Below are 27425 nucleotides of genomic sequence, written 5' to 3' on the forward strand. Positions count from 1 at the left end.
ACTTGTGGAAGAATTCACACTAGTTGTCTTATAAAGTACCCCATAGCCTCACTTTCTGTTTTCTCAGGTAATACAATATTTCCACTTGATAATAACATTAAAGCTGGGGATACAACTCAGTGGTAGAGCATGTGCCCTGGGTTCTATCCTCAGCTCTGCAAACAACAACAACAAACAAACAACAACCACCCAAACAGCAACATAGGAAGAAGAGAAATTAGGCCCTGTCTTAAATACATAGCAACCTTAAAATAAGTTCATCTTCCAAGTACCCTTAGCAGGACAATACTTAGTCTTTTGGTCCTAAGACCAGCTCCTTAGTCAGTCTTTCTGACCTTCATCCCGCATGTTCAGTCATGCTGGCCCAAGTATGTCATCATGCCCTTTGCCAAGCTTATGTTTTTTATGTCCTTGCCCTGGGTCAGGCCTTGAACACCTCACCCCCAAATTACTATTTCTTTACTGCCCCCTTCTATTGCCAGAATTTCCCTGAACATTTGCTTGGAATATAGTACCTTCATCATGGCCACTCCTTTCTGAAAAGCTGTTCGTGGAGATTTTCTACTCTGGGCCCAAAGCCTACCTTTCTGAAGCTGGAGGGACTTTCAACAGAGTCCTCAGTGTGAAGCAGAGGCTGCTGTGGACTGAAATTCCAGCACTGACAACTTCTTGCTGAGTGGCCTTGGAGAAGTTACTAGGCTGGGCTTGCCCTTTCAGTGCCTTTAACTGCAAAATGGATGTCAGATTTGGCCAGCACTGGCCCCCGAGGGTTCCCATTACTCTTCAGGCTTTCTCCAAATTTGATTATCCCCTTTTATTAGCTTTGTTAAATTAGTTTATATGAATTGTAAAAGAATAAGTTTCATTGTGACATTTTCATATATGCATATAGTGTGCTTTGATCATATATACATACACCCAAAGACCCCTTTCTGGTTTTTTTTTTTTTTTTGGTGGTACTATTTTCTTTTAATTCACAGCTTGGTGCTTGCTAGGCAAGTATTCTACCACTTGAGCCATGCACCCTAGTCCCTTTGTTTTTAGTTATTTTTTTCAGATAGGTTTTCATACTTTTTGCCAAGCCTAACCTCAGACTATGATCCTCCTCCTACTGTCTCCCATGAAGCTGGGATTACAAGCATACACAACCATACCCAGATAAATAATTACCTTATTTCCATGGCTTTCCCCCCTTAGATTCCACATGAGAGAAAACATGCAGTATTTATCTTTCTAAGTCTGGCTTATTTCACTAAACATCATGAGCTCTAGTTTCACCCACTTTCCTGCAAACAATATGATAGCATTTTTTCTTTATGCCCAAATAATCCTATTCAACATGTCACCTTTGCTTTAATCCATGTACTCATTATTGGACACTTAGGCTTATTACATAGTTGGGCTTCAAGTCTCAGCTCTAGCCCTACAAGTCTTAGGTCTAGTCCTACCTTCCGCAGGAAACGTTTCTAGCTACAGTAGTCTTTCTCTAGCATCTGGTGCCCAACAAGGAAAGATTTAACAGAGACTAGTTTCATTGCCCACTGACATTTAAATTCTCATCTTATTTGAGGCTAGGGTCCCTTGAATGCAGGGGTCATCTACCTTTTGTTGTTTCTCCTTAAGCTTCTAGAACTGGTGTTGTGCTTAGAGCTCAGAGTTCTTACTTGACTGGGTGTGGGAAGATACTTTATTGATCTTTAGAATCTGTCTCTTAACTGAGAGTGTGTTCTGATCATGTCTGACTCTGCTGATAGCATCATCCAAGGAATCAAAGGAAATTCCTCTCTGTGTAGAGCACTTCCATGTGTCTGCTGCTTTGTATATACATGCCTTTTGATTCCAATTTAACAGAAGAAACAGAGGCTTAGAGAGAGTAAACAACTTGCCTAGGGTCACATGGCTATTAAATGCTGACGCTGGAATTTGAACCTAAGTCCATTTAAAGACAAAGCCCATGTTCTTTCCCAGCTGCCTCTGGAATAACAGTTAACCATATAGAAGGAAGAAAGGACAGTATAGAAGGAAGGACAAATCAGTTTGACTAGAATTCTGAAGAAAGTTATCCCAGCACTGGGCTTTAAAAGGAGAATGCCTACCCTGATGGTAGTGTTGTGGTACCAGAAGAGGGGTAGCTTTTATGAGTGTGCCTCCTTCAGAATCAACGCTCATAAAGAAGTAAATTTGCTCATACTGGACATGGATTTAGGGCTTTTTTCAAAGGCCCTAAAGGCAGTCATCTGAGTCCACAGAACAGTCACAGGGCTAAGACAGTGATAAGGAAATAAGCTGGAGAGCAACAGGGGAGGGAATGAGATTGTAGCAAATAAGCAGGGGAAAGGAGAAGAGATTAGATGGGTAAATATGTGAGCAGGAGATTCCCAAAGAACACGTTGTGAATTGAAGAGTATTGCATTTCTCTCTCTCTCTCTCTCTCTCTCTCTCTCTCTCTCTCTCTCTATGTCATTGATTTTCTGTATTTGTGTGTGCAGATGTATGTGTTCAATCTTCGGATTTAAATAAAGAACAGACCAAAGTCAGAGTCAAACTGCTTGCTTCTCAGCAGCCACTTCATCACCCCCGTGTCACATTTCCCAGCTGGAGGGCAATCATTGTGGGGCCAGATTTGGCCCCATCTGGGAAACACCAGGGTCTTCCTGAATCGTCATCTACCATGCTGGCTGCCAAGTCATAAGGTGACCTAAATGAACCCTTCACACAGGCCATGTGCCCAAGTCATAAAACCCCAAGAGAATGTGGCAACAGTCATAGAGCTGCTGTGCCAAATTTCCAAAGGGAAGAAGGAACTCACTGCATCTCTATTTGCCCCCAGGATTGAAAAAAAGTATCTAACTTACTGGAATGGGGGAGAGGAGGATCATGGGATGGCCTTTACCTTTATAAGAGACGTGCTGTTTGGACAGACACTACTGATGACCTGATAGATGTGTCTTTCTGTAAACAGACCTCTACACTTAGCCAGATTGTATCAGGTACCTGTTTCACATTTAACTCTCCTTTTAAAAACATAAACCAACAGCCTGAAAGTCAGGCGCATTGGTAGCTTCTGTAGTATTGCCCAGTTTGGTATTTAACTTGATCAGTAAAAGGAACCCACATGTGTTGCTTAACCTGGTGACTAAATTCAACCAGCTTCCATTGATTAGAAGCTGCATCCGTTGGACAGAAGTAATTCTCAGGAACACAGAGGGCACGGAGAGCAGAGGTGATTGTGTCATGGTAGTGGCAATTCTTAGGGAAAACCAGTTGACCAGCTCGATGCTTGTAGTGCTTGTGGGTAACAATGTAGTTTTCCATTTCTGCCTTTTCTTCTTTCCTTCCTTCCTTCCTTCCTTCCTTCCTTCCTTCCTTCCTTCCTTCCTTCCTTCCTTCCTTTCTTTCTTTCTTTCTTTCTTTCTTTCTTTCTTTCTTTCTTTGTCAGTCATGGGACTTGAACTCTGGGCTTGGGCACTGTCCCTGAGCTCTTTAGATCAAGGTGAGCATTCTACCACTTAAGCCACAGTGCCACTTCCAGTGTTCTGGTGGTTAATTGCAGATAAAGAGTCACACAGACTTTCCTGCCCCAGGTGGCTTTGAACCGTGATCCTCAGATCTCAGCCTCCTGAGTAGCTAGGATTACAGGCGTGAGCCTCCAGCATCTGGTTCATTTCTTGACTCAGTAAATCTATACTCAGTGGATCAGGCTCTGTGGTATGGGGAATCCAAAAGTAAATAAGACACATCACCACAGTGGGTGTATCAGTGCATACCTGTAGTTCCAACATTTTGGAAGCTGAGGTTGGGAGGACAGCGTGAGCCCAGGAGTTTGTGAACAGCCTAGGCTACTTCACAAGAACCCTCTCCCATCTAAACATACTGTCACACACAAAACAACAAAATACAAAAGTATGGTGTTTTTAACCTCAAGGAATTTAACCCTTGTTCCAGGTTCTCTCAAAGATCCCACCACCTAATGAGAGGCCAGAAAGAGTGCTCGGGGATTGCTGGTCTTTATGCTTGTCTGAGCTGTTTCAGGAAGTTCCACCCCTACTCCAAACACATTTGTGTTTCTAAAATGTTAAGTATATCATAGAGATTAAGAGTGAAAATAAACACATTGTAGTGCTAGAAATGAAGGGTGAGACCAAAGCCACAGCAGGGACAGGAGCTGCATGCAAACCTAAAGCAAAGGAACTTAAGGCAGAGGTGCAAGATTTTTAGGACACAGTGGGCATGGGAAAGGATCTGAGCTCTCAGACAAAAGCAGCAGCAGGAAGGGCTGGTCAGGAAGTAAGGATAAGGGGAAAACTCCATTGAGAAGCATGCTAACAGCTGAGAGTGTACAATCACATAACTCAAGGTATATCAAGCTCCAACAGTAATAGCAACATTAACCCAAAACTTGTGCCACGGAATCTCCCAAGCCTTTTGCTTCTATAAGCTCATTCTTAGAACAGTCCTGTTTTACAGATATTGAAAGAGAAACTAAGCTACATGGAGGATAGGATGAAACATTGTAGCAAATGTCTAATGAGAGTTTGCAAAGGAGAGTGAAGAGAACAGGAAAGAGGCAGTATGTGGAAGATAATAGAGGAAAATTTCCAGAATTGTGGAAAGCTATAAATCTTCTTATTTCCTGTCTTAATATCAAGCTCTCATACCTACAGGTATGGGGTCAATCTTCCTCAGAGGAGATAAACCCCTTTATCTCTGTCATCATCACTTGAATAGGTCAGAAGTGTAAAGTTCTTTATATTGATCAGTATTTCTCAATTTTCAAATTCTTGCTGCTGTGTATGAGGGCTTAAGCTTATAATCCTAGATACTTGGAAGGTAGAGATCTGGCAATCAAAGTTTGAGGCCAGCCTGGGTAAAACTAAGTTCATAAGACCCCATGTCAACCAATGACTAGGTACAGAGACATTGGGGAAGCACAAGTAGAAGAATTGCAGCTTAGGTTGGTTGGGACATACAGTGAGATTCTACCTCCAAAATAATCAATGTAAAGGAAAGGCTGGAGGCATGATTTAAGTGGTAAAGCACCTGCCTTGCAAGCAGAAGGCACTGAGTTGGATCTCCAGACATGCTAAAAAATTAGAAAACACAAACAAACCAATAAACAATTATTGCCTGCCCAGTTCTCCAAAGCCTTTCTGAACATTTCCCCTAATTTATCCCCCACAATGAAAAGTGAATATTGAAATGGGTATAGGCTGGGAGGAAGGTCATTCCACTTTCTCTGTGTCCTCCTTCTCTTAGGTTTCCACTCATTGTCCAGATATCAGGTTGAATGTTACATTGGAAACCATTCAGAATAGCTCAGTTCTCTATATCACATGATTTCCTTTAAAGAACTTATGAAAATGCTGGGTGCCAGTGGTTCATGCTTGCAATCCTAGAGGCTGAGATCTGAGGATCACAGTTTGAATCCAGCCTGGGAATAAAAGTCCCCATGAGGCTCTCATCTCCAATGAACCACCAGAAAACCATAAGTGACATTGTGGCTCAAAGTGGCAGAGTGCTAGCCTTGAGTACAAAGAGCTCAGAGACAGTGCCCAGGCTTTGAGTTCAAGCCCTCCATAACAGACAAAAAAAAGGACTTATGAAAAGTATATGAACATAATCATCTGTGTACTTGTTTCCCAGGGACTATGTCTCATTTGCAGTCTACTGTGTATCAGGGGTTCAGGCACCAGCTTGCAGACGGTCAATGCCCAAATAGCTGGAGAAACAAATGACTACAATATGTGGCCATTACCTGAGCACTGAAAATCACAGCCTTGGGAGGGACCTTGGAAAGCTATTTTAACTCTTCCCCAGTTTATGGGCAGAACTATTGTGTAACTACATCTGAAAGAGCAAAGTATGTGCTTTTTCACAAAACCACACTACAGTAGTTCCTTTTTCCTTTAAATAGTTCTCATTATTTGGATGCAAAAGGTGGTCAGGAAGCTGTTGAGAATAGAGACAGACCTCTTTTTTTGAAAATATGTAAAGTAAAAATAACATCTAAAATCATTTCCTATTTTAGAAGAGCCATGGAAACTCCCAGCTTCAAAGAAACCCGGTTGTAAATCCTTTTGTTACAAGGAAGAATGGTCCAACTTGAGTGAACATTGTCTTTTCATTCATTCTCCCCCACCCCCAACAAAACAAAACAAAAAGCCCAAATAGGCTGAAATCTAATGTGATCACAGTGGTGTGTTCAGAGCAACTCATGAGAACCACTTACCAATTTTGAAGGCTGGATGTTCAATAAGGCCATTATGAAAAAGCAGATCATATAAATCAATAAGGAAGTCATATGAAAGGGCCAAACAGCTGGGCACCAGTGGCTCATACCTGTAATCTTAGCTACTTAGGAGGCTGCGATCTGAGGATCATGGTTCAAAACTAGCATGGGCAGGAAACTCTGTGAGACTCTTTACAATTAACCACCACTTGAGCTATAACTCAAGTAGTAGAATGCTAACCTTGAGCAAAAATGCTCAGGGACAGTGCAGACTAGCACCAAGAAAAAAAAACTCACCCCTCCTAGTTATTTAACAGCATTTTACTCTCATCCAGGCTCTGTTTCATTCCTTATCTGTGTGAGGGCAACGTTGCATACTGTTGTGACCACACATCCCTTCCCAACTGTACACCAGGGATATCCAGTTAGTAGGTTGAAACTGGCCATGGAAAGAGTATGTATGTGCTGGGAATTGGCAAATTGTACAAGTCAAAGCTTAATCCATTGCCCTGGTGATGGCCTTGACTAGGGCCCAGTGAACTAACCACAGCCTGTTTTTTTTAAAATAATCTACAAGCAAAGAATAGTTTCTCCATTTTTAAAAAGGTTGTTAACAAAAGAGCATGTGACTGCAAAGCCTAAAGTATTTACTAGATAGCATTTTACAGAAAATGTTTGATAAACTCTATTCGAGGCTTAGGAAAGTATTGGAGAAAATGTTTAACAGTGTAGCTAAAACTTTACATTGTGCTGTAGCTATTATACTGCAAATAACACATACACACACACACACACACACACACACACACACACACACACACACAAATTGAAGAAAAATTCTTCCAGTATTAAAATTCTACTAACAGATTTAGTAAAGAAGTCATTTGCATCCTTGATGCAAAGCAGAGACATGCACACATACATTTTACTGTTTTGTTCTTGTCTAACTCTTTAATGCAAACCAGTATCAACCAATTCACACACATGTTTATTATATGGGTTCTTTGGTTGGCTATGGATACAAGATGTAAAACTCAACTTGCACGTTCTATGATAATGTGTTTTATATATTTATATATATATATATGTCTCTCTGATAGAGAGACATACATATATATATGCCCATTTTTTCCAGAGATCAGGTTATTAAGCATTTACCAGCTTGTTTGGGTCATAGCTTAGGGAAAGACAAAGGCATTTGTGCATGTATGGGTACTGGGCTTGACGTCATGGTTGGGGCACTGTCACTTAGCTATTTCACTAAAGGCTAGCACTCTACTAATTGAGCTACATCTCCACTTCCTGCTTTTGGTGTTAATTAGAAATAAGAGTCTCATAGGCTTTCCTCCCGACTTGAGCTGGCTTGAAACTGTGATCCTCAGATCTCAGATTGTTGAGTAGCTAGAATTACAGGTGTGAGCCACTGGCTCCTGATTGATTCCTTGAATCTGTAAACAGGTTCACAGTGTCCTTTTCCTGAGCTCACTCTGAGCAAACTTCTACCCTGAAAACAAACACACATGTAGGCTGTCTTAAAGCATGTGAGTTATGGTCACACACTCTCACCCTCTTCATCTGATCATGGGAAGGGGGGAGGGCTGTCTAGTCGTTGAGAATTCAAGTTGCCTGGGAAAGTCATCAGGAAAAGATAACATTTCAGTTTAGTGACAAATTTGTTGCTTTTACAGATAACATCCACATTTTGCCCTCAAGAAGGAGCATTCAATGAGGACATTGGATTTTTATGTTTTTCTCTAAACAGTCATTAGTACAAATTAATAAATCTTTTAGTTGGGAGAACAGTCAGCTATATTTTATCTTTGTTCACTTAACAGAGCTAAAAGGAATGCATTTCCTTGGGTTTAGGATAGATAAAACAAGAAACTTTGAAGTTATATGGACCAAGAACATGCTCTTAAGCCCTACGAAGTACACAAAACCACAGTTCTGTGCACCAGCAGAGCTCATGTCAGTGTATCCTTGCTTTCTCTGGCAGTAGAATTTAGAAGTCCCTAGAAAAGAAGTTTTCAAGCATGGCACATGAATTTCTTAAAATACCATTGAGCAGGGCACCAGTGACTTATGCCAGTAATCCTAGGTCTTCATGAGTCCACAATCTGAGATCTGAAACCTGGCCTAGGAAGAAAAGAGACTCATCTCCACATGAACCAGCAAAAAGGTGGAAGTGGTGGAGATATAACTCCACTGGCAGGGTGCTAGCCTTGAGTGAGAAACTCTAAGGGAGAACACCCTGGCCTTGAGTTCAAGCCCTAGTACCAGTGCATGTACACACACACACACACACACACACACACACACACACGCACACACACGCCAGTAACAACAACAACAACAACAACAAAATCAGATGACCAAGTCTCATCAGGGTTTCTGATTCACCAGGTGTAGTGTGATATCTGAGAATGTGCATTTCTACCCAGCAGCCTGGTGATACCAATTCTGATGTTGCCCTTTGAGAACCCATTGCTAGGAAGAGAGCCCCAGTGTTCCAGCTGTCTGATTTTGACTATAATCAAACATGATGTTCCCTACAAGGTCACGTTGATAGTACGTATGTATCAAAGTGAACTAAAAAACACCTTTCTTCTCCATACCACCACACCTTTCTTCTGCATACCAAATCCAGACCAAAAAAAGCTTGGCTTCTCTGAACCGGGTCCATTTCAGTCTTGGGAAAATTCAGGTCCTATCAGAAATTCCTTTGGATCTTAAGTTTATGTTTCAACTCCTATAACGGCAGAAGACCCCGAGTCCCTTATCTGTCTGTCCAGAGAGCAATGCTGATGTTCAGGAGCACCTAGCAGTGGTGTAAGGTGAGACAGAGTTTAGTTAGGCTTTTGATCTTTGAGCACTATTTAGATTCCAGTTCTGAGGGGAGAAATGAAAGAGAATCTACATGTTCTCCTTCCAAGAAGGTAGTGTGATGATGGAACTTCTTTCTTCATGAGCTTAAGTGGGATCATAGAGAGGCCCAGCAAGAAAAAGATCAGATATGGTGACTGAGTATCTAAAATGTTACTAGCAGTTGAGGCCACAGGGATTTTTTTTCTACTTTACTGCATTGTCTGAATTTTGAAAACAAACGATATGTAGACATGCTAGTTAGTAAACCATAAACTCTTCAGGATACCCTTTAATTTCTTAAGTTGTTACTATAAAGGTGATGTACACAGGAGGTTACATTTTCATAGGTCAGATAATGAATAATTACTTTTTGGATAGTGTCACCCTTCCCCTTGCTTCAAGATGCCCCCCCCCCTTTTTTTAAAAAAAGGAAGCATAACAGGTGCTATAGCTAAGTGCATAAAATGTACTAACCTTCATAATTGAGTGTGTATGTGTATCCATGTGTCCATAATTGAAATCACAATAGAAAACATTCCCAGCTCCCCAGAAGGGTCTTTATCATTTTCACTACTGTCAATGCTACCTGCTACAGTTTGGATCTGTAATTGCCCCTCCCCCGCCCTTGCAAATACTCATGTGGTAAAGGCTTGGTTCTCAGCTTGGCACTATTAGAAGAAGTGGGGCCTACTAGGATATCTTATTGTCACTGGGTACATGCCATCAATGGACTCATGATACCCTAGGCTCTTTCTTTTACTATTTCTCTTTTGCTCCACCACACATTCCCCTCCCTTCTATGATAGGATGCCTTGAGACAAGCCCCAAAGCAACAGGACCAAATAGCCAAGGATGAAAACCTTCATAACTGTAAGCCAAAAGAAACTTCCCCTCCTTTTAAACTGATTGTCGTAAGTAATTGTAACCATGATGGAAAGCTGATTAATATATCCACTAGGACAAAGGGTAATCTCTGAGGCTGAATCACTGATTATCTACTATTACCCATTAGTTGGACCAATTCGTGTGTGTGTGTGTGTGTGTGTGTGTGTGTGTGTGTGTGTGTGTCTGTGTGTGTGTGTGTGTGTGTGTGTGTGTGTGTGTGTGTATGCTAATCCTGGGCCTTGCAAGCAGAGCCTCATACTCTCATTTAGTTTTTTCCTCAAGGCTAGTTCTCTACCACTTGAGCCACAGCTCTGCTTCCAGCTTTTTTCTAGTTAATTGGAGATGAGTCTATGAGACTTTTCTGCCCAGGCTGGGTTTGAACCATGATCCTCAGATCTCAGTCTCCTGAGTAGCTAGGATTGCAGGCGTGAGCCACCAGTGCCTTGACTAGTTATTTTAGTTCTTGAATTTCAAAGTAATAAGATTGTGCAGTATGGTGTGTGTGTGTGTGTGTGTGTGTGTGTGTGTGTGTGTGTGTGTGTGTGTGTGTGTGGTCTCAGTAGCCCAACACAATGCTGTTAAGATTTACCCAAGCTATTGTGTGTAACAATAATTCATTCCATTTATTGCTGATGGGCATTCCATTGGATGATTCCATCACAATTTGCTTAATATTCTCCTATTGTTGAGCATTGAGGCTAGATCTAGGTTTGGGCTATCATGAGTACCTCTAAGTTCTCTAAAAGTTAAGATATATTGGTAGAAACCAGAGATTCCCTAGCAGAGTGGCTCCTTTTAATTGAATATCTACTTTCAGCCATGCATTTTCACTTGGTTCTAATTTTCCTAATAAGCTAAATTCCATTATTCTCCCCTCACTGGGAGGAAACATAGATTTAGAAGAGACAGTGTCAGCTATCCATAAAGCAGACATTGTGGAAGTTGGAGAGCTAACGTTTCCATTTTTCTTTTGAGCCAGTACTGGGGCTTGAACTCAGGGTCCCTTATTATTCCTTGGCTTTTTCTATTGTGGCTGTTGAGTATAGAAAATGTTTACTGGGAAATAAAGCCTATGAAAGACAACATGAGGATGCAGGAATGGGCAAGAGGAACCTAGACCACCATGCAGACCTGTTTGAAGAAAACTCGATGTTCAACAAGGAGCTTCAGCATAGATTGCCTTCTGTGTGGTGGAAGTCGATTTTGCATCATTTTCCTGTTCAGTCATTGGCTAGGGGCCATCCTAAGAACAGCATGACCTTGGCGCAAAATTGAAGGCAGACCCTGAAGGAGCTAACATCTGGAGGCTGTCAACTAACCGCATTTCTCATAGCTGATCAGTGAGCTCCATCTTCACAGGAGATCTTCGCACTGCATCTGTCTGCTCTAGTAAGCAATACAGAATCAGGGATTCTAGCTCAGGATATCTGGTGTCAATGCTAAGCAAGAGTATGAAGCCCCGAGTTCAAGACCCAGTATTAGCTAGCACAAGAAAGAGTTCAATATACAGTTTTCCTATGGCTCAGCAATTCTCAGGGGATTTGAAACCATGGCCACATAAGGACTTATATGTGGCTACTCATAACACCATTATTCACAACACCCTCAGATGAGAAATAATTCAAATGCTCATCAGTGGCTAAGAAAATGTAGTATAGTTACACAAGGGAATACTATTCAGCCATAAATAGAAACATACTATAACATGGATGAACGCTGAAAAATACATTGCTAGGTGAAAGAAGTCAGTGACAGCAGCCACTTATTTTGATTCTATTCACATGCAATGTCCAGGATAGGCAAATGTATACTGATGGAAAGAAAATTAGTTGTTGTTGGGGAGAATGGAGAGTGAGGAGACTAGGAACAACTGCTTAATGGGTATGGCATTTGTTTTGGGGGTACCGACAGTGTTCTGGATTAAGTGATGATGGTTGTATAACTTTGTACATATGCTGTGGGACATGAACCATACTTCTGTAAAGATGCTACGAAAAAGTGTCGTGGAATCAGCAGTACACAATTCTAGCTACTCAGGAGGCTGAGATCTGAGATTGTGCTTCAAAGCCAGCCCAGGAAAGAAAGTATGTCAGACTCTTATCTTCACTAAAACTACAAAAAAAAAAAAAAGCCAGAAGTGTAGCTGTGGCTCAAGTAAAGAGTGATAGCCTTGAGCAAAAATAAGCTTAAGGATAGTGACTAGGTCCCAAGTTCAAGCCCCAGGACCAGCACACACATAAAAAGTGCTGCAGAGCTAGGTGCTGGTGGCTCATGCCTGTCATTGTAGCTATTAGGAGGGTGAGATCTGAGGACTGTGGTTTAGAGCCAGCCCAGACAGGAAAATCCATGAGAAAAGTATCTCCAATTAACTCCTCAAAGCGGGAAGTGAAGGTATGGTTTAAGTGGTAGTGTTAGCCTTGAGCAAAATTGGTCAGGGACAGCACCAAGGCTCTAGGACTAGCCCCAGGACTAGTTCTGTTCTGTGGATTCCTAACCACGTGGCATTCATACCTTGATTGCCAATAGAGCTACCGTGGATAGGTGGTCAGTTTTATTCAATTCTAAATTCCTAGACCTGCAAAACAGCCAGAAATTAGGAATTAAATTTGGAGTTGCTTTCATCTTTTATTCCCAAGTAACATTTTTGCAAAAGATGTTAGCACAGTGTAGCTTTTTCTAATGAAGTAGCCAGCATTAGAAAGCCAATTTGGAAATGTGTCCTTTGGTTATTATTCACCCTAAATGCTAGTGGCTACTACACAAGCTGTGCTGGGGATGCTTTCCTTCTTGACGATCCACACCTGGCTCGGACAAACCAATGAGACTTGTGTGTTATCACATCTATGGTAACACAGACAAAGCTATGATTAATAGCAACTCCCTCCCCAGTGGGTAAAATAAGATGGCTGATGGTACGACATGCTCACATAGCCATATAGTAATGCTGCTCTTGTATATTGCCAGAGGAACTGTCAATTAGTAAAACCACTTTTGTAAGGGTTCACCAATACCAAGAGATACAAACTGGGGTCTTATAGCCCATTCTTAGGCATACACCCAATAGAAATATATGAGGATGTTCACCAAAAGGTAAGTATGTAATATACACAAGATTCACTATTTGTAATAGTCTCAAATTAAAATAACTCATGCCCATCAAGTGGATAAAGAATAATTTGTGAGCCAGGTGCTAGTAGCTCATGGCTGTAATCCTAGCTATCAGGTGGTTGAGACCTAAGGATCAAGGTTTGAAGCCAAGCTGAGCAGAAATGTGCATAAGATTCTTTAATTAACAGGTAAAAACTTGAAGTGTAGGTGTTGCTCAACTGGTAGGGTACCAGCCTTGAGCAAAAATGCTAAGAGAGCATGAAGCCCTGAGTCTAAGAATATATTGTGATTTAACTTTCTTTCCTTTCTTTCTTTTCCTCTTTCTTTCTTTTTACAGAAATCTGTTGGTACACACAATAGAGATATTTTTGGACAAATAGAGATTTTGGGGACAAAAGCTAGACACAAAGCAGAGTACATGATTTCATATTTCTATCTATGTAAACTATAAAGAAGAGGCAGGTTGGGAGCCAGTGGCTCATGTCTGTAATCCTAGCTGCTCAGGAGACAGATCTGAGGATCTTGGTTCAAAGCCAGCCTGTGCAAGAAAAGCCGTGAGACTCTTATCTCCACTCAGAAAACCGGAAGTGGCACAGTGGCTCAAGTGGTAGAGTGCTAGCCTTGAGCTGAAGAGCTGAGGGGCAGCGCCCAGGCCCAGAGTTCAAGCCCCATGAGTGACAAAAAAAAAAGAAAAAAAAGAAAAAGAAAAAGAGGAAGAAGTAAGGTATGGTTTGGGTGTTGAGCTGTTGGATAGAAGGAGACACAAGGAAGCTTGTGATTTGCTGGAATTCCTTTCCATCTTGATTTGAATTATATATATATATATATATATGTATATATATGTGTATATATATATATATACTTATATATATATAGATGCATACACAGGTAGACATGTGTGTGACAATTTATGGAGCAGTGTCATGAGATTTCAACATTTCATTGCATATTTAAATTGTATCTCAATTAAAGAAAAAAACAGGAACTAAGGGAGAAATGTGTTAGTATAGAAAGTCAGAGTAGAAAGGCACCCTCAGAATTATATGTAACTACTTCTTTTTGTTTCTGGTGGTATGGGAGTTTAAACTCAGAGCCAGATACTTGCAAAACACGTGTTTTGCCACATGTACACAGCCCTTTTTTTACTTTAGATATTTGGACCGTGATCTTCCTAACTATACCTCACATGGAACTGAGATGACAGGAATGGGATGTTGTTTTTCTTTTACCAGTGAGAACAATGAAAAAACAATTCCCAAAGCTGTGAGTTAATTGGTATAAGAACCAAGACTGGTAACGGTTCGCCATCTTTGAACATTTCTTACATGCCAAGAAGCTGTTTGCAGTGATTGACATGCACATGAATCCTATGAGAAGAATACTGGTTTTATTCCCATTTTCCAAAGGAAACGTGTAAAGTCACACAACTACCACATGATGGGACCAAGATAATAGTCCAGGGCTGAGATAACTATCTCGCCCCCAAAGCCACTGTGTCTAGAGGGTGACAGTCCAGGCTCACTTCAGTGTGCTGGAACCTGGGCATCATGTTCTGCTTTGAATTTTCCATAGACACCATCTGTTGATAGCTACAAAAGGGCCTATGAGGCCAGACTAAAGCTACCAGCACAACTATGTTTATCACAGCATTATTCACCATAGCTGAGATATAGAACCAACCCAGAAGCCCCTCAGTAGATGAATGGATCAAAAAAATGTGATATATACACACACACATATATACATACATACATACACACACACACACACACACACACACACACACACACATACACACACACACAAAAACACTGGAATTCTGTCTCCATCAGAAAGAATGACATCGTCCCATTTGTTAGGAAATGGAAAGACTTGGAAAAAATTATATTAAGTGAAGTAAGCCAGGCCCAAAGAAACAGAGAACCCATGATTTCCCATATGTGCAATAACTAGTATATGTCTATGACACGAAGAAAGGTCAAAAGCTATGTACATATGACTATATAAGATGATGTCAAGCGAAATGAACCCCAAGATATGGACATAAGAGGTTTTATCTTTTGTTGTTATTGTTTTCAATGTACCTATAATGTACTATGTGATATTTGTTTCTTTTGTATGTTCTTCTCCCATGGTATAACCCCTGTTTTCACTGTATTTGATTCTGGTGTCCTGCATTTTGTATATACATTTTTCTAATTTGGGGAGGGGAAGGGAAATAACAAAATGCTGAAATAAGGATACAGGATGATCCATTGTAGCAATTAGATGTACAAAACACTATGTTGAAAATGAACTTTACAACTTTGGTGGGGAGGGGGGAGTTGGGGAGGTGGGGAGGGAAGGGATGGTAGGGGAAAAACAAAGGAGTGGGTAACAATGCTCAATAGGAAATGTACTCATTACCTTACTCATGTAAGTATAACCCCTCTGTACAGTATTTTTACAATAAAAAAATATATATTTAAAAAAGGACCTATGAGGACCCCAGAAAGATTGGTGACAGGTTTTCATTTGGTCCTAGTGGCCATCTCCCCACGTTCTTAAAGGAATTTCACAGAGACAGAAAGTCTTTCCATGAAAGCTTCAAGGCAAAAGACAGAAACTTCTAGGACTAGGAAAGACTTTTTTTCCTTTTGTTTCTTCCAAATCTCCCTGAGTGTGAGGAGGAAGGGTTAAGTATGAGCCTTCCAAACCAAGCCAAACCCAGCCCTCTCCTACCCCACCCACTGCCTCCAGCCTATAGCAAGTACATTGTTGTCTTTTTTTGTGTGTCAGTTGTGGGGCTTGAACTCAGGGCTTGGGCGCTGTCCCTGAGCCTCTTTCTGCTCAAGTCTACTGCTCTACCACTTGAGCCACAGCACCACTTCCAGTTTTTGAGTGTTAATTGCAAATAAGGGTCTAGTGGGAATTTTTCTGCCCCAGGCTGGCTTTGAACCATGGTCCTCATATCACAGCCTCTTGAATAGCTAGGATTACAGGCGTGAGCCTCCAGCACCCAAATCATTATTGTCTTTAACCAAAACCAAATGTGCAGTTATGGCTATATTGGGTGGCAATGAGGTACACAGGCCCAATGGAAATGGGTTGACTTTGGGAAATGACTGTCACCCCCACCCAACACACACACACACACACACACACACACACACACACACACACACACACACATACACACTGCCACCCAAGGTGAGGACTGGGCCATCATTTTGGCTTTCATGTTCCTAGACCAGAGGAGGGAGCAGATCCCATTGTGGAGTTTCCTAGGCCTGGAATATTTGTCTACTTCATGGCTGCCTTTTTATCAGGCCCTTTCTAACTTTCCAGAATGTTCTTCCATGATCTCAGTGGGCTCAAGTAGTTCCACTCAGTCCACCCAACATCTCTGGAGTATCTACACTGAGAATTCAGAGATGATTTGACTGTTCTGCCCTCAATGACTTCATTTTCCAATACGACAGATTTCAGAGCTAGATGGCTTGCGTTCAAATCCGGGCCTCACCACTCCCTTGCTGTGGGATATTGGGCCAGTTACTCAACCTCAAAATTTCTCAATTCCATCATCAATAAAATCAAGATGCCAACAACACTCTGAAATTGTTAGGAGTAAAAGTTGACACATGTAAAGGATTTGGGACTTGCTTGTTGTAATTTGTAGATAAGCGTGAGCTATTGTTCTTTAGTGTGAGAAGTGCTGACTGGTGAAAAGTGTTTTGGAAAAAAGTGCCTGGGGAAGACCGAGTCTGGCAGAGAAAATCAAGGAAGCCCCTCCAGGGGAGGTGGCACTGGAGAGGATTCTTGACGGATGAGTAGGAGTTGGAATTGAAGCGGGGAAGGAACATTTTCGATAGAGGGAACATGCACCACCATGGGGGGGGGGGGAGGGCTTGAAATACAGTACTGGGATGGCCTTCTAAACCTGGAGCTGGAGATACCAAGCAATAGAAGACAAGGCTGAGGAGGTTGGAAGGCACTGGCTGGCGAGGAGCCTTTCCTGCCTGGCTAGTTGGCCTCAAGTCTTTCATTCCTCTCTCTGAGTCAGGCCAGCCTGCTCTTGGCCATTGAGCTTGCCCTGGAACTCAATAGAACTTTGGCAGAGGTTCATAGGAGACTGTAACCCTGTCCAGGAAATGCCGGGGTGATGAGGATGGCCCCCGCATACGGCTAATGTAACTGTCACTCCGGTCTCCCCACCCCACCCCCACCTCGCGAAACACATTTTTGTTTCTGTTTCTGGGAAACATGTGTGCAAGCAAAAGTCGGACGGGATGGCAGCTGAAATGCTTGCATGTGTGCGTGCGTGAGTGCGCATGTGTGAACAACAGAAAGAGCCATAGTCTAGATGTTGCTACCTAGGAATCCTCAGCCCAGGCTCATCCACGCACCTGAAAAACAAGTCTGCATAGCCTAAGTCCCCTGGGGTGGTCCCATTCCAGCTTGGGGACTATCCTTGCTGCCTGTTTCCCACTGACCTGACAGCAGAATTCTAACAGGCCAGGGAAGGGACTGCCTCATGCCTGAGGAATGCCTCCTGAGCCCCTCCCACCCCCAGAATACAGCTCCCAGAAGTCAACAGCTCGCCTCTTGTGGGCCAATGTTTGCAGAATATGTTTGCCCACTGCATAGCATGCCACTTCCAGGAATAATGAGCAGTCGGGCAGGCAGCCTTTTCCTCAAGTTTGATGAACAAAAACTGCAAGAAGGTGGGGCTGGCTGGGGTGGGGGATGGGGGATGGAGGAGGTCAGCAGTGTTAGCCTAAGCAAGGCTTGTAGTCTATTTAGCAAAGCTCCATTCAGTGCTAGTGAAACTTGCTAGTTTCATGTGCCACCACTGGGGCTTGAAGTCAGGGTCTCCTACTCTTACTTGGCACCACTTAGACACTCATACACCTTCACTTAGAGCTTTTGGCTGGTTAATTAGAGATAAAAGGCTCTCAGATTTGTCTGTCCAGGCTGGCTTTGAACCAAGATCCCCAGATCTCACTTACCTGAGTAGTGAGCATTACAGACATGAACCATCAGTTCCTAGTTTTTCTTAGTTTGGTTTATGGTAGTGGAAACTGAACCCAGGGCCTTATGTATGAAGTGCTCTATCACTTGAGCTGCGCTCCTGGCTTGGAATCCCAGGTTGGGGGCACAGCACCAAAGAACCTGCTCTCTATGGATTGGATATCATGGAAAAAAAGACTCATACACTGATTATCTTGTTGTCCCATGAAACACCAAGTCAGAGCTTAGTCTGTAGCTCTGCCAGGCAAACAATGCAATGGGGTGTCATAGCTCATACAGCTCAGATGGGAGGACAGAAGTCCCAGACATCTTTGCTGGTCATGCACTATTGCCTTGAGGATTTGGTGTCTGAAAGCTCCTTCCACAATTCGTACAGGCTCAATCGGAACACTTGGGGAGCACTTGGGAATCTTTCTGAGAAGGGTGTAATCTGGCCTATGTGTTGGAATTGTCTACATCGTTTTCCTCAACTGATGCTCACTTCCCTTTTTTTTTTGTTTTGTTTTAAATGTCACCCCCATGGAATAAAACCCTAGTACAACATTGATTTTGACAGATCTCCCAATTTTGGCTATGATCACCCGATGATCCAAGTTCTATTTATAGTCCACATTCTCCTACTTCCCCCACCCCCGCCCCCATTCCCCTAAGTAAGTTCTGCAAAGGGCTTTCTGTCCTGCTAAATTGCAAACTAACTCAATAGATTGGAATGATTGTAATTTAGCACAGTAAAATTTAACAGAAATAAATATGATGTTCCTGTCATTTGATCCCCCAAATCAATTGCACAAATATAGAATAGAAAAAAAATATGGGCTTAATGGGGGAAAAAATCATGCACAGAAAAGGGAGGTGGTGGGGCTAGAGGTTGTGCTCACAGCCTACTACTAGCTGACATGGCTAATGAAATGTCTAGTCTCGAATTGCATTCATAAACATCTAGTTTTCAGAGAAAAGGAGTTCTGCCCTCACCTCATAGATCAGACTTTCCCAAGTGACTGGGTGTCATTTGGGGAGGGAGGTATCACAACTGATGGGGAAGGGGTAGGGAATAGTGTTGCTGAGTGGCGGAAGTCTGATCCTTTCTTTGTAGCTTCTCACTGGTCTGTAAATTCCATAAGGGCAGGGATCCCATTTGTTTCATTCCCTGCTGTGTCCTCAGGGCATAAGGCAGTTCCTGTCAGATAGTATGTGATCAATTAATAGGAAATGGACAGACTGAATACATGCAAGGGAATCTTGGTGGTTTTTTTTTTTTTTTTTTTTTTTTGTCAGAGCACAAAAAACATCTTGAGTATAGTGACCCCTTCTATTAGGGGAGTATAAAGACAGGATGGTTGGTTATTTGGTGTACACACCATAGAAGGTGTTCAAGCATCACCAGATGCCCTTGAGGGTGAGTTTCAAGGGCGTATAGTAACATCCACAGTGGCAAATGCAGGGACTGAAAGGGTGTCTATTGGTGTCAAGATTGCAGCTGTCTGTGTTCTCAAAGGCACCCAAAGCCCAAGTTCTCAGGGGTGCTTGCCTCCCTTGTATTGGTGTCTCTGGAGGAGCCTGTGATAGCGGTGCTAAAATCAGACAACAGTCCGTTCTCTTGCTCAGCGATGGAAGGGTTGCTGCTGCTTGTTGAGACCGCTTCCTAGAAGCACATCCTTAGAACATATGAACCTCCAGAAAAACCTCATGATTCTGATGGGACAGGGTAAGGGACTCTATCAAAGTCCTCAGGGGCTACCCACCCCCAAGGGAGTTTCCATGAGACAATAACAACAACCCAGTTCATGCCTTGCTAGCAAAGAGGTGAGGAGGACCTGATTACTCACTGTGCAGAAGTGGCTGGGGGTAACAGCACCCTGGCTTGAGGAGAGAGGTGGACTCAGGACTGCAGAGACTGCAGCTGGTCAGCTGGCTCTCTTTATTGAATGTACTGCTGCCCCTGCCCTCAGAATCCTGTCATTCCAGAGGCTCCTTCAGCTATACTATTGGGGGCAAATGGAGACTTCCTAAGGGCTAAGGCAAAGCTCAAAGTCCTTATGTAAGTCATGAGAGGATGCCCTCTGCCCTCCCCTCCTGCGGTGTCTGTTTAAGCAGAAATGGCTCTTTGGGGGAATCTAGAGAGTGTTGACAGGGGAGGTGGAGAAGGAGGGGGAAGAGGAAAGGAAGAGAGGGAGAGGGAAAGAGAAGAAGAAAAAGAAGGAGGAGGAGGAGGAGGGAGAAGGAAGGAGAAGGAGGTAGAGGAAGAGGAGGAGGTAGAGGAAAAAAGGAAGAGGAAAGGGAGGGTGGAAGAAAATGAAGGAAGGAAGGAATGGATGAACAAAAGAACGAAGGAAGGAAGGGAAAAGGGAGGAAGAAAAGGAAAAAAGGAAGAAAGAAGAATGGGAGAGGAGAGAAGGAGGGAGAAAAACCTGAGTGAAAAATCTGAGAGAGAGAGAGAGAGAGAGAGAGGAGAGAGAGAGAGAGAGAGGAGTGAGAAAGAGAACGGCTTACCACTCAGTAACCGTTTCTTTCAGTCTAAAAACTCTACCATATGAAAGAAAGTCATATTATAGTCATATTATAGTCCTAAAAAATAAATTGTACCAATGGGAGGCCCAGTAGCTTCAATGAGGTTCCAAAATGATGCAATGTTCACCCTAGTCCCCAAACCCTCTGGCCTAAGAAGGCCTTTTCAGATTGCTGACGCCTTAGCAGAGAGATGCTATTTACTGATAGTGTCAAATGTTAGATTTGTAGATGGTGGGGCTTACAGTGTCTTTTCATCTCCATCTGTTGAAGGAGGAATGGGGCTTGCCTTGATCTTTGACAGGACTTGGTCCCAGAATGAGAGTCCCAGAGAGCTTCCAACAACCTGACCTAGATACTGCAGACCAATTTTCCAATATCCCTCATTTGCCTCTCCTCTCCTCTTAATGAGAACAAATGTGACTATAATCTAGTGTAGGGTTGGCAGCATTGTTCACATAGCCTCGGTCTCTTCTAGAGATAAAAGGGGAAATGTCCAACAGATGGATATTACTAAAGGCCTTTTCTTTTGCCTTTTTGAAGCTACACATCTGTTAGGTATGGTTACAATTCTCTGTGGAGTGAAACACAAGGCACTTATCTTGGACGCTAAAATTTTGGCCCAACAGTCTACTTGGAAATCATTTAAGATATAGACTTTTTTTTGATCAGTTGTGGGGCTTGAACTCAGGGCCTTGGAGCTATCCCTGAGCTCTTTTGCTCAATGCTAGAGCTCCACTACTTTGAACTACAGAGCCACTTCTTGGTGGCTAAATTGGAGGTAAGAGTTTCATAAAGTTTTCTGCCTCAGCTGGCTTTGAACTTCGATTCTCAGATCTCAGCCTCCTGAGTAGCTAGGATTACAAGCGTGAGCCATTGGTACCTGGCAAGATACAGCATTTTGTGACGTTTCACAGATTTAATGACTGTAAGAAAACCAATGCAACAGCCATAATCACAAGGTACTATGTGGGAAATGAACTTTATAACTTAAGTGGGGGGGGGGGGCGAGAGGGGGGAGAGAAAGTGGGTAAAAACATGGGAGAGGGTAACACTATTCGACTAGAACTGTGCTTCTTACCTTACTTTTGAAACCATAACCCCCCTGTACATCACTTTTACAATCAAATCAAATTAAATTAAAAAAAATAAAGTTACCACACCCACACAAAAGAAAACATCAAAGTTGCCCATGGATTATCCCCAAGAATTGTAGCTTCAGGATGAAATGTTGTGGAAAAATATTCCAAGTACTGAAATTTGTTTTCTCAGCCACATGCTTCAAAGCCTCAGGGGAAAGTTAAAACAGACTATGAGGCTACTTAATCTTTGCCAAGCCAAGGGAGCCCCCGATCCACAAGGCAATTTAAAAGAAAAATGAAAGGAAAGAGGGACAGAGGGTGGGGGATGTTTCCATGTCTTCAGGAGACCCAAACAAGAAAACCCACATAGACAAAAAAAAAAAAAAAAAAAAAAAAGACCTAAGTAAGACAAAACAAACTTGGTTCCTATAGCATTCATCAATGTATTGTGACCCACAAGCTTCTGTGGTACACAGAAATGGGTAATTTAGAGCTGTTAAAAAAGGAAAAAAATAACACACCAACAGACTCTCAAACAGTGGTTGACTGAGTTCTTCACTCGCCTACTGGCTATATTGGTTTCCTGTAGATGTGGCCCAAGATAAACCACACTAAATGCTTTGGTGTTTTCAGATTAGGGAAGAAGCTGTTTTGTAGCATTCAAGGAAAACCAGAAAATGAGGTATCCCCCCCTCCCAGCCCTGGCTACTGGTTTATTACTCCTCTTCCTGTCTTTATAGAGGGAAATAGAGATCCAACTCAATCTTTCCACAGAATGGAGAAATGAAAATTTGGCAGAGGCTTTCATGAAAAGATCCACAGAACTGGAGTTCAGCAACATTTGGGAAGAACAAAAGTGGAAAAGGAAATAGTATGTATTCTCAATTATTAGCTGAGGGTCTTTGGACAAATGCAGTAACTATTTGTACTGGTCACCCTCTCCATAGTATGTGAACGGTCCTTGGATCTATCTGAGGCAGGGACACTGAATTACTCTGCTTATCCTAGAATTACTGAGATTTAAGATGGGCACGCTTTCTCGCAAGCCCATGGACAGCCTTACTGTCTCTGAACTTAGCACATGGTTGAAATGGCTTCTATTCAAGAAGGAGAGTTGGGCATTGGTTGCTCACACCTGGAATCCTAGCTACTTAAGAGGCTGAGATCTAAGGATCATTGTTCAAAGCCAGCCTGGGCAGATAAATCTGAAAGATTTTATTTCCTATCAGTTAGCAAAAAGTTTAAAATTGGGGTTTGGCTCAAGTGGTAGAGCTTTAGCCTTTAGCAGAAAAAGACAAGTAAGAGGCTAAGGTCATAAGTTCAATCCTTAGTACCAGGACAAAAAGAGAGAGAAAGAAGGAGAAAGCAAGCAGAAGGTAAGAGGTAATCTGTACAACGGTGGTGGTGATGGGACCTGTATACTACCATCTAGCCTCTTTCCCTTTTACTTTTCTGGAATTCTAGACAAGGCAAGTCCAAGATGGAAGTTGGTCAAATGTGCTTGTCTCTCTTTCATAGACTGTCCCAAAGATCTTTAACTATGGCCTAGATCCAAATAATAATGGTCCTTTTTCGCCCCCTCTATGGTCTATATCCCTAGAGGATGGATGCACCATTGGAAATGTACCATGGAAGCCACCAAGACAGAAAATGTGAGCTCACAAGACTTGTTGGAGGACAGAGATGTTGAATGAGTTCCCAGCTGGGCAAGATGACCACTTGCCTCTCAAAGGTAGACTGTAGACCAGCAGAGGCAGAGCGAAGGGCACATAGGAACAAAGGCATCTGTCTTTGGCAGAATGACCTTCCATAAGTCACTTAACCCTTCTATGCCCCTTTGCTGCTGAAGTCATAAATGTATTGCATACAAACATTCAGTTGCTCAATGAAGAGTCATAGAAAAACTGTGAACTTATCCAGTCATTCTCCTAAGGACACTTTGTCTATTCAAAGTCAGGTTACAGAGTAGCTTTTATTTTTCATCAGAAAGCATCTGGAAATGGAAAAGCCTGTTTGGCCTATGGCTTCTTTGGACAGCAACTGAGGCATGTTATCTGGCTGGACCATCCCATGGTGGTGTCACTAGGGGAGGGTGGGAGGGTAGACACTGAGGTTTTGACACACTTTTTAACAGCAGACAATCTCTGTTGCATACACTGCACCCTTGGGTGGTGTTAGGGATCTTTTATACCATCCTCAGCAAGTAGCTTTGTTAAATGGTTTCTGAGGAAAGTGTGTGTGTGTGTGTGTGTGTGTGTGTGTGTGTGTGTGTGTGTGTCTGACTTTAAGCTTATATTCCACAAGAAATGGTTAAATAAACCAATGCCAGGGTACATATTTTGCATTCCTCAATACCACTACTGACAGCAGAAACATTGCTAGACACTCTCTTGTACCCTGGGTTTTTATGTGAGTGGCCTGCTCCTCATAGGTCTCAGAATGACTAAAGAGAATGGAATGCTCCACAGATGAGGAGACATAAAACCTATCTTGACCCTGATTCCACCATCAAAGAAGTCCTTTGTCTTGTATGAGTTCCAGTGGTCTTATGGGAAAGAAATTAGCTGTGGACCCCAAACAGAGTAGATCACAGAATCTATGGCATAGAAGAGTGGTTAAAAGGATTGACTAACTGGGTTCCAAATCTGACTCCACTATATCCTACCTGGTGACTTTAGGTCAAACAATTGAATGTCACTGCAACTCAGTTTCCTCATCAGAGAAATAAGAATATTAAACAATTAACCTGAGGTTGAAATGACAGCTGTAGTTACCACTGTAAGTGTATGTGACAAAGAGAACTGCTCCAATTTCTGTACTCCACTCTGGGAAATTTTATTTAGTAAATCTGGAAGAGACCTTGGCATTAAATAGTTTAAATTGTCTGTTCTTTTTTCTCCATCCCTGTGAAAGTAATAAGAACGAATAGGTATATATACACAATGGAATTCTATGCCTCCATCAGAAAGAATGACATTGCCCCATTTGTTAGGAAATGGAAAGATTTGGAAAAAATTATATTAAGTGAAGTAAGCCAGGCCCAAAGAAACATAGGTCCCATGGTTTCCCTTATTTGCAATAACTAGTATATGTCTGAGACAAGCAGAAAAGGTCAGATAAGTTGATGTTAGGGAAATGAATCCTAAGATAAGTATTCAAATGTTTTTTTTTTTTCTTTCTTTCCTTCTTTTTTTTTTTTTTTTTTTGGGTCCGGTCGTGGGGCCTGAACTCTGGGCCTGGGCGCTGTCTCTCAGCTCTTCAGGCTCAAGGCTAGCGCTCTACCACTTGAGCCACAGCGTCACTTCCGGCTTTTTTCTTTTTGCTTATGTGGTGCTGAGGAATTGAACCCAGGGCCTCAAGCATGCAAGGCAAGTGCTCTACCACTGAGCCACCTTCCCAGCCCCATGTTTATTTTTTCTTTCATGCGATTGTTTCTAACACATTTATAAGATTGTTTCTTTGTTGCTTTGTATGTCCCTCTCCCATGGTATAACCCCTGCCTGCTTTTACTGTATTTGATGTTAGTATAATTTGTGGAGGGGAAGGGAAAAAACAATTTTTTTAAATAGGGATACAGGTGGACCCATTGCAACAATGAGACGTACAAGTCGTATGTTGAAAACGAACTTTACAACTTTGGTCGGGGGGGGGGGCGGGTGGGGGGAGAGGGTTGGGGGGGGCGGGAGGAAGATGGGATGGGAAGGGGAAACAAAGGAGGAGGCTACAATGCTTGATAAGAAATGTACTCATTATCTTGCCCATGTAATTGCAAACCCTCTGTACAGTATTTTCACCATAAAAAAATTAAAAAAGAACGAATAGTAAATTTGTTGAATATGCTTCTGGTGATTTTTCTACTATGTATATAAAAAACATATACATACAAGCCAGGTATGGTGACATATGCCTGTAATCCTAGCATTCAGAAGCCTGAATCATGGTGGCCAGGCAGAGGGGACTGGAGACAGACACAGAGGCAGGAGGATTTTAAAGCTCCAGGCCAACCTGGGCTATAGAATGAGAGCCTGTCTCAAAAAGAAAACCAGATACAAACTTATACAGATATGTGGAAGGATGGTCCAGAAATGGGTGAACAGGAAGATGATGGTAAGCTTGGATAATACAGATTTTCACAAAGGCCTCCAGGTGGTTGATTCATTCTCTAGATATTAACTAATGAGTGCAGTAAACGTTCAGATGAAAATAAAACAGGGTGGATGTTCCAGTCCTACTTGACTGAAGGTAATCAAGGAAGCCTCTTAGAGGTGGTGATAGCAGCACTATCTAGAGAAACAGGACAAAGGCCCTGAATTAGGAACAAGCTGGAGGGTTCAAGGGACAGATTGAAGGCCATGGTGGCTAGGATATAGCATATAAGGATAATTGTGGAGGAAAAGGAGCTAAAAGAAATAGGGAATGAAATCATGAGGGCTGCAGTAGAGTGGCAGAATTTTATTTACTGTGCACTGGAAAACTTTCAGGAGTTTGATATCAAGGATGTAAATTTCTAATTTGGGCTTTAAAAAAGACTGATTTGGCTACTGTGTCGGGAATAGACTTCAAGAGGTAAGGGTAGAGGCAGAGAAACCAGTTAGGAGACTATGATGGTGGTCTCAGCAAGAGATGCTGGTGGCTTGGACAAGCATAGCAGTGGTGAAGGTGGTGAGAAGTGGTCAGATTGTGGATATGTTTTGAACACTAAGCCAACAGGATTTTCCAATTGATTCAATGTGGGGGATAAGAGAAACAGAAATCCAGACTGACTCCCAGGTTTTTTGGTCCTTTTCCTGCCTTCTCTCACCATCTATACATTCACCCTACTGTGTCACTTCCTCCTCCACCCAGCATGCAGGCTGACCTTTTCTGGTCAAGCCATTCCCCTGACTTCTAGCCTCCATCAGCCAATTTCCCATCACATATAGACTAAACCATAGTCCTTTCCATGGCCTGAATCCCTTCATGTGTTCTGGTCCTCAAACTCCTCCAAACTCATTTCTTCTGCTTCTTTGGGTGGTTCCCTGTATTATTCCTACTTGGCACCCTTGCAACAAAATACCTGACATGATCAATTTAAGTGTGTGGGGGGGGGGGAGGGGGGGAGATTTGTTCTAGTTGGCAGTTTCGGAGGTTTCAGTCCATTATGCTAAACAGGACATGATGATATCATGGTGGCCAGGAGGCAGAAGGAGCAGATGGGACTGGAGACCAGGAATAACCTTCAAAAGCATACCATATGAGACCCACTTCCTCCCAGTAGATTCTACCACCTAAACTTTCCAAAGCCCCCAAAACAATGCCACCAAGTGGGGATGAAACATCCAGCACATGAGACTTCAGAAGACATTTCACATTCACACCATGACAATCTGTGCAGCAGCCACTGTGGTTTCCTGGCTTTTTCTCAAACATGCCAAGAATGATCCCTTCTTACGGCCATTGTATTTTCTATTCCCTCTGCTTTTAACCTGTTTGACTTTGCCAGACTTTGCTGTACAGCTTGACTTTTCTAAGCACTCAATCTTTGTAACAGTTCCCATAGTTTTCTATTCTTATTTTGCTTTGGATTTTTTTCTAGCAGTTATAACTGCCTTACACTATATATCATATAGTTATTCATTTATGAATTATCTCCTTATTCTGTAATGTAAGATTCATGAGAGCAGGTACTTTGCTTTAATAACTACTACATCTTCAGCATTGATAGCATTCCCACTGCCTAAGTAGGGATAGTGGGTTGAATG

The 27425-nt window shown here is 42.3% G+C and overlaps 1 protein-coding gene across 1 annotated transcript in view; it reads right to left on the minus strand.

Annotated features, from left to right (window-relative positions):
* Nucleotides 1-20114, minus strand: part of Plac1 (placenta enriched 1) — a 98847-nt gene extending 78733 nt beyond the window's left edge. The window contains exon 1 of the mRNA XM_042672644.1: nt 19924-20114. The gene's annotated coding sequence lies outside the window, so the exon portion shown is untranslated. The remainder of the gene's footprint in view (nt 1-19923) is intronic.
* Between the last annotated feature and the right edge of the window lie 7311 nt (nt 20115-27425).

The sequence above is a fragment of the Dipodomys spectabilis genome, unplaced genomic scaffold (assembly GCF_019054845.1).
Source record: "Dipodomys spectabilis isolate Male_0828 unplaced genomic scaffold, ASM1905484v1 ptg000749l, whole genome shotgun sequence".
Lineage (NCBI taxonomy): Eukaryota > Metazoa > Chordata > Mammalia > Rodentia > Heteromyidae > Dipodomys > Dipodomys spectabilis.